This window comes from Dasypus novemcinctus, chromosome X (assembly GCF_030445035.2).
Source record: "Dasypus novemcinctus isolate mDasNov1 chromosome X, mDasNov1.1.hap2, whole genome shotgun sequence".
Taxonomy (NCBI): Eukaryota; Metazoa; Chordata; class Mammalia; order Cingulata; family Dasypodidae; genus Dasypus; species Dasypus novemcinctus.
Genome location: NC_080704.1, coordinates 78,818,782 through 78,826,729, shown reverse-complemented (window position 1 = coordinate 78,826,729; position 7,948 = coordinate 78,818,782). Strand labels below are relative to the sequence as shown.

The window sequence follows — 7,948 nt, the reverse complement described above, 5'->3', positions numbered from 1 at the left end:
GAGTCACTCAGCGTTGCCTGTTACTGATTTTCAGGGCAAGCCCAGGTATAAACTAACTAGGGCAGAACTTTGGATAGAGAGATGCTTCAGAATTGTTTGGTGATGAAGATAAAGGAGAGCAGCTGGAAGCAGAAGCCCGGAAGGGACTAGGATATGTGTCTCCACTTAATCTTCACCCCAGCAGGGACAGAAAGCAGTCTGCCTCTTTCCTGTTCAGTGGTTACATTTCTCTCAGAGGCTGGAGGGGCAAGCCTAGATGATGCAAATGAGCCGTCGGTGAGATTTAGGGGCCTCCAAAGGGAGAGCTGGGGGTTTAGCCAGGAGGGAATAGAAAAGGAAGGTGCCTACATTTTTCTTAGCATCACAATACCAAAGTGGAACAGCTGCCTCTGAATGCATTCCTGAGCCTGAGAGGCAATTTGCAGACTCGGTGGTCTCGGAGACTCTAGCCTTTGGTATGATACCCCAAAATCAGGGGAATTTATTGTGCACCCACTGGGTACAAAACCCTTGACAAGGCAGTATGAAACCTACGTGGCACTGGAAGCTATCTATTGTAGGGTTTAGCTGGGATGAGAGAGGTATCAGAGAAGTGATGATGATTGTGTGAGCACGAAGGAGCAGCAGAGAGACTACAAGGAGAAGCCCGAAGGCCAGTTTCTTGCCGACTTCCCACTACAGATCTAGTAGCTTCGCCTGACCCTACCCAGCAAAAGCAGGTTATGAGGATGGGCATGGCATGGCTAGGTTTCCTTGCCCAGGCCACTGTGAGTCCATTCATTCATCCATATAAGAAGAGGGGTTCCACGACAGCTTCTTCCTTCAGTCTCATGCTCTCATTCTCTAGCCGCCGACCCCCTCCTCCCTCACCCCCGTCCCCGTTAGTGACTGAAGGTCTATTTCCTCTTTAGGGTTGCAATCACCAGCAACGTGGTCAGGTACCTGATGCAGATGCCCAAGGGACACACGAAAATGTTTGCAAACTTACAACTCTAACTCCTTGAGTAAGGCGGGCCCAGGGTCTTAAGTCTAACTGAAAACAAAGGCAAAAAGCAGCCCATTGTCATTTCTCCTTTACCCACCCCCATCATGTGAAAGCTCCGAGAATACAGACGGGTTAAACTCCTTATAAGGAAATGATCCTCCTCTTTCTTGAGCGGAAATTGTTTTTTTGCTGCTATATGTTTAAAGTACTTTAACATGGTAAACAACAACAACAACAAAAATAAATAAAAACCCCTGCCCGTTAGGATTCACAAAAAAAACCCTACTCGAAGCGGGACTGGGGGCAAGTAAGAGCGAACGGGGAAACGGGGCGGAGAGGTGGCGGTACCAGTAAGGCGAGTGAGCGAATAATTCAAGGGATGAGTCATCAAACAGAAGCTGGGAAAACGAGCGGAACTAGTAATCTGAGCTGGGAAATAGGCGATCATTCATTAGACACAGGCTGTGTCAATCACGTCCGCTCCGCAAATGACCTGAGAGCCTCCCGGGGCCTCTCAGACCGGAAAAGGGGTCTTGGTGGGCGGTCTAAAAGCTTTGAAATCGGAAAAGAGGCCGCGCAAGCGAGTGGTCAGAGGGGTCTGATGTGGCGCAGGCGGGTTTCGTAGGAAGATGGCGTTAGCCATGAAGGTCACATGGCCACTTAAGGGGACTAAAACAAAATACGATCTGAGACCTGTAGGAATGGCCACCATGATTCAGGTTTTCAGAAGCTGTCTCGATTCCAAATATATATATTTTTTCCAGTTAGACTCTTGAGGACACTTGTACTTGTCGGAGCACGTGACCTAATTGAGGTTTAGAAAATGTCATCAAAACCGGTATTACGTGAAGGTAGGGGTTACATTGGCGCCTCTTCTCCCTCAGGGGGCCGGGAACCAGGGCCTGGGGAAGCCCAGGTGCAAAGGGAGAATCAGAAGGCAGCACGTGCAGACCAGTGTGTGTGTGGGGGCGGGGGGGGGGGGGGGCGAAGGACTATGAATTTACCAGCTCTCCCTCAGGCTAAAGGCTAGGCCGCTCTATGTAACCTCTGACTTCTCACCTGTTTTGAAAGGTTTCTCTGACAAAAAAGGACTTCGTGTTGCGTGCTCTGTACCAGGTAAGTTCATAGGGTTAATAGTGGGGCACCACAGAAATTAGACTTAGGGAGAGAATGGAGGCAGTGGCAGAGGGATTTAACCCTTTCACTAGCTTGGTCTTGTTCTTAGGAAGCTCTGTCCATCCCAATTCAAGCCATCCCCCCATTCTACCCTCTATTAAAACCCCGTTATGAGGAATCAGCAAACCACTGTAGTTCTAGTTTTACTGATGCTTTTCAATCTATTCAGGAGTAGGGTTTGAGGGGGAAAGGGGCATCCATCTGTCTTATTCTCCCGAGGCCTTTTAACTTCCCCTAACTTTCTAGAAGGGCTGTAGGAATCTAAGTATAGCCTCAGGGAACAGCTTTCTTGTGGAAGAGTTTGGGTTCAGTCATTATAGAACAGTGTAGTCCACTCCCACTCAGGAGGAAATGGCGTTGAAGCCTGAACTCATGAAGGAGCCACATCCTTTTTACTGTTAACACTCTTGGCCACCCTAGAAGTTCACAATCATTTCTCTTGCTCAAATCTCTCTTGAAGGAGAGATTTTATCTCATGTTACTGGTGTGTGAGAGTTGGGAGTGGGTAGAGAGAGGGGGTGTGACAAACCCAATCCTTAGTTTTCTTGAGGAAAATACACAATCCCAGATGTGCTCTTGGGAAACTAGAAACTTTAATGGCATGGGAAAGGACAGCCATGAGGCCTGAAGCAGAATTTCCCGTTTCTTCCTCTTCTTTCCCCTTACCCATATCTCACAGAGTGCCTCTGAAAGGCTGGCTCGACCCTACCTAGATGCTGAGGGGTAGTCCTAAACTCTAAATTTTAGGAAGGAGGGGAAGGAGATGGCTGAGTGTGCTATATCCTGGCTCTACCACCAGGTGGCACCAAATCATAACCATAGCTCCAAAGAAACACTCAGGAAATGGACCTTGAGAGCCCTTGAACTATTTTTCTCTCACTTTGCTCCCCACATGGGAGGAAAACTAAGAATACTTTCAGATAACTAAAGAACACTCCTGCAATGATAACGCTTGAATCCTTATGTTAGAGCCACTTCCAGCTGAAGATTCCTAGGACTGAAATGTGACCTTAGTCCCCACCCTTCCCAGAGACCTGTTTCTCAAATAAGAGAAAAGGTGATTTTCCTGGAATCTTTCCAGATGCCTCCACCGTCCAGCATGCCAAGGAGGTCAGTTGAAGAACAGCAGACAAGAGACAACAGACATCAGACTGCAGACATGAGACCTAGGAGGCTTTGCTGAAATTGTCATTCGCCAGCTGAATGCTCTGTCACAGGCATACTGGGAACCACCATATCTAAAGGTGTTAACAATGGCTACCAGGCTCTGAACTGCTTCAGGCACCTCAGACACACTCCACAAATTCCCTTTTCTGGGCTCCTCCACCTGGAATCCTGTCTTATTCTCAGCCATCTCTATCTGTTTAATCAGTCCCACTTGTCAAGGTACAGATTAAATTTCATGAAGCCTCATTTGATTTCCCCCAGTATGGAGGGATTGCCTCCTCTTCTAAACTACCGTAACAACCTGTACTCCTCTAGTGCCATTTGCCCTAGTTTTCTACTTTATATTATGGCTATTTGTGATTATATCTCCCTTCCAAAATTGTGAGCTCTCCAAGGCAAGGGCCATGTCTTATGTATCTTTTCATACCTTCTACTGATAAACACAGGCACGCCATAAATAATAATAATAATATCTTACATTTGTATAGCGTTTACAGTTTACAAAGCACATTCACATACATTTTCTCATTTAATCCTCACAACAACCCTGTGAGGTAGGTTTTATAATCCCTATTTTACAGATGAACAAAAGACTCAGAGAAGTTAAACAATTTGCCTAAGGTCATACAGCTAGGAAGAGGCAGAAATGGATCTGAGAGAGAATGTAGGTCTTCTGACCCTAAATTCAATTATTTCAACTTCCTATATGTGAGCTGTTGACTGGAAATTCCTTCAAGGAGACTGAAGCCTTAGGGCTCATTCTGAGGACTGGGGAGAAGGGAGGAGATCTAAAGGTCAAACCGCTCATTTCATTCCCTTCTCCTCCCCATTCCCTTGTTTCAAAAGAGGATTTCAGAATACATTCTTATTTTGCTTAAGAATGTCCTGGTTCGAGATGTCCTTGTGGATAAGAAGGGAAAATGTGGGGTGAAGATAGGACAGTAAAAGTGTATCCACAGCTGACTAAACAGCTCTTCCCAAAGAATGGTGACTAATGGATCTGTGTCAGCCTGGAGGGGAGGTATACCAAAGTGCTCTGTCCTTGTCCCTGGTCTGTCCAATAATTTAATTAATGACTTGGATCAGGACATTGATGGCATGCTGATCAAATTTGTAAATGACATGAAGCTGGTTTCGGTAGGATCCCAGGAGGTGCTAATGAATCAGGAAGCTGAAATGTAATATTTCCTGTTTGAGTTTGTCCAAGCCAAATGCTTAAGTGCAAGATAGGAGAGACTTGACTTAACAGGGATCTATGTGAAAAGGTTTTTGGTGTTTGAGGGGACGCTAGCTGCCTAAAATGCTAATTCACTCAGACTGAGAATGAGGGAGATTTATAGTTTTGGTCTCCTCTCTGCGTGTTAGACCACAGTAGAGACTTGTTTTGAGTCTTAGACACCGTGCAGAACAGGGACATTCACAGCCTGGAGCAGGTACAAAAGAGAGTGACCAAGAGTGTGGAAGGACTTTTAAAACAACAACAACAACAACAACGATCTTATATGAGCTACTGGAGTTGTTTAATCTGGAGACGGGATTGCGAGGGTGATCAACAGGTGGGGTCTGGGATCCAGTTTTCAAGTATTGGAAGGCCCGTAATATAGAAGAGGGATTTGGACATGTGTTGCTTTGTGAGAGAGCGCGATCAGGAGCGAAGGGTGGGTGTTAGGGGAAACAGATTTTGACTCAACCTAAAGAAGAACTTTTTTTTTTTCTTTTGAGAGAAGAACTTGATAATGGTTTGAGATGATCAAATACGCAATGGTCTACTCTGAGAGGAAAAGCTTTTCCCACCACTGGAGGCATTTAAGCGGAAGCTAGATAACAAGTTGGCAAGGAGGTTGCAGAATGGAATCAAACATCAGAGGGCAAGGGAGGGGAGCTAGGCAACCATTAAGGCTGCACTGACACTAAAATTTTGGGATTCAAGTTGGGGGAGGGGTGGAGGTGAAAATAGTTTTAGTTCTCAGATTAGGTATGTCTTAAGGAGGTGTTATCTCTGCTTCCAGTCTCTCCTCCTCCAATCCACCCTGTACCTAGGATCCAGAAATATTTTCTTGATGACTTGACCATGAGACCTTCCAACTCAAGTGTCATAAAATCCCAGTAATCCTAGATGTCATCTGGTCCAGTCCTTTATCAGAGGCTTTAATCCCTTTCACATTGTCCATGCTGAATGGCTATCCAGGCACTGCGTGGATATCCCTGGTGATGAAGAGCTGTCTGCCTTTTAAGAATTTTCAGAGAGCACTACTAATTAGAAAGCTCCTCCTGAAACACAGCAAAATGCTTATATTAGGATGTTGGGATTAGGATTTTTTCCTTCTGTTTTTGAAACACTGTTGGTAAATTTTAAAGGCCATTGACAGTCTGAGATCACGAGCCAAAACTTTTGTTACCTTTTTTTTTTTCATTATAAAAAGAAGGGAAAAAATAATATTCCTGATGTTGAACCCAGATTTGCTTGCCTATAACTTCTCCCTTTTAGATCTTGGAGCTCTTGGAGTCTGACAACTAATCTATAACCTCCTCTTCCCCATGAGTCCTGTAATGATCTGGTGACAGTGGCCACATTTCTCCTGGGGTTCCCTGGTCCCCTCGCTCTTCTCAACCCTCTTCTCTGGCTATGCTTTTGTTAATGTCTCCCTTGAAGTGTGGTGCCTGTAACTGAACAGATGTGTGGTCTGACCAGTGCAGAGTGGCACAAGATGATCACCTCCTTTATTCTGGATATCATTCTCTTGTAATACAGCCCAACGTGTCACAGCAGTTTTTGTAGCAACCAAACAACACTTTCAGCTCATTACGCATGATGATGAGCTTTCATTTACACTGAAGAACCCTCTAAGCCACATCTCTCACATCCTACACATGTACTGTTACATTTTGGAATACAAATAAGGGGTTTTTATATTTGTCCCTATTCATTTTCATTTTGTGATAGTGAGTCCATCGTTACCAGCCTCTTGACATCTCTATGAATCCTGATGCTGTCACCTCACATTTTGGCTCTACGTCCCAGCTTTGTGTAATTTGCAAATTTTATCTAGTGACATTAAAACAGAACCCTTTTGTGTGTAGTCATTCAACCAGTTAATAATCCGCTTCAGTTTACCTTTACCCACCCCACATTTCTCCAAATTGTCCTAAGAAGATCATGAGAGAACATTTTATTGAACTCCAGATATATCCTTGGTATAGCGTTCCTCTCATCTAGCCATCCAGTCACTCTATCAAAGGAAATGAGCTGAGCAGGGGCAGGATTTGTTTTCCCTGAATCCACGCAGGGGTTGAATGGTCTTTGCTTCCTTTCGTAAGTGCTCACCAACCATCCTTTTATCCTTTTGCCCTAGAATCTTGCTCTGAATCAATATCAAACTTCTTGATCTATAATTTGTGGGATTCATCTTTTCCCATTTGTCAAAGCGTGGGGCCACATTTGCCCATGTCTAAGCTGCAGTATGCATCTCCTCCATTCTCTCATCGGGTTTTTTCAAAACCACCCCCAATTGTCCTGCAATTTGAGCTGCAAGTCCTCTCAGTGCCCTAGGCTGTTATTGACCCAGACTGTGAGATGGAGTTACTCAGAGTGGCTGAAAGTACTCTTTTCCTAGACTGCCTTCAGGAGCCTCTCTTGGTGTACAGTCTCTGCTTTCTGTTCATTCTGAAAATCCTTCTCCTGGCAGAAGAGGAGCAACATAGGAGGTGAGGAGGCTTTGCTTTCTCTCTAAAGCCATTAGCCAAAGAATTCTGCCGGGGCATCCCCATCACTCATTCAATAATACCCAAGCCGTTCTGCTGCAGACCTCCATGGCCTGCCTTCCCAATCTGATTTCCTACCAGTTCACTTGAACTCTCTCCTTTGGTCAGGTCGGTCTCCCCACTGCTCCTTAAATGTGCCTTGGGCCTTATCTCCAGGTTCTGGCTGAGGCTTTTCTCCCAATCTGGAATGCCCACCACTCCACTCTCCCAAACCCCATCACAGCCTTTCTCATAATTTCTCCAGCCTCTTTAACTTTTACCATACTCAATTTTAATCATGGTTCAGTTTTGTCTTCCAGACTATCCCCCCACCCAAAGGGGGTGTCTTCTATCCCTCATATTGTGTAATCTAGTACAGGGCCAGGACTACAGCAGCCAACCTCTGGCCCCTTACATGCGAACCACAAATTCAGATCCTAAGATAGCTATGTCCAGCTCCCCAAAGAATGAAAATAGAAACCAGAGAAATCTAGGGAGACAGCCAGGCTGGGCACTAATGCGTTTTGTAGTGTGAAATAAAATCCAGGTATCGCTGCAGCCTCTCTTCAAACAAGGAGCTGGGCTCTTTAGCTGGGCTGAAGGCTGGCAGTCAGTATTGGCACTGAGAATTCTGCTACCATGGGCACATTAATGGCTGTCAGAGTGAAATCCTTCATGTCTTGGAGGTTACCTCTACCACCCACACCTTTCAGAAGTGTGAAGACCAACTATAACCTCTCACTGTTGGGTCCCAAATAGGGTTGGATCTTGTTTTGCCATAGCACCTTGAGTTCTTTGATGAGAGGTAGTATCTAAATACCAACCTCCCCCCCAAATAGAGAGCCTCCTAATTTGGAGGTACACACACACACACACACA

At 45.4% G+C, this 7,948-nt stretch overlaps 1 long non-coding RNA gene across 1 annotated transcript; it reads left to right on the top strand.

Annotated features, from left to right (window-relative positions):
• The first annotated feature begins 1,606 nt into the window (after positions 1-1,606).
• On the top strand, positions 1,607-3,805 carry LOC111761047 (uncharacterized). Its single transcript, XR_002794524.3, has 3 exons — positions 1,607-1,836; positions 2,057-2,101; positions 3,243-3,805. It is a non-coding gene; the product is annotated as an uncharacterized lncRNA (long non-coding RNA).
• Positions 3,806-7,948: the final 4,143 nt, after the last annotated feature.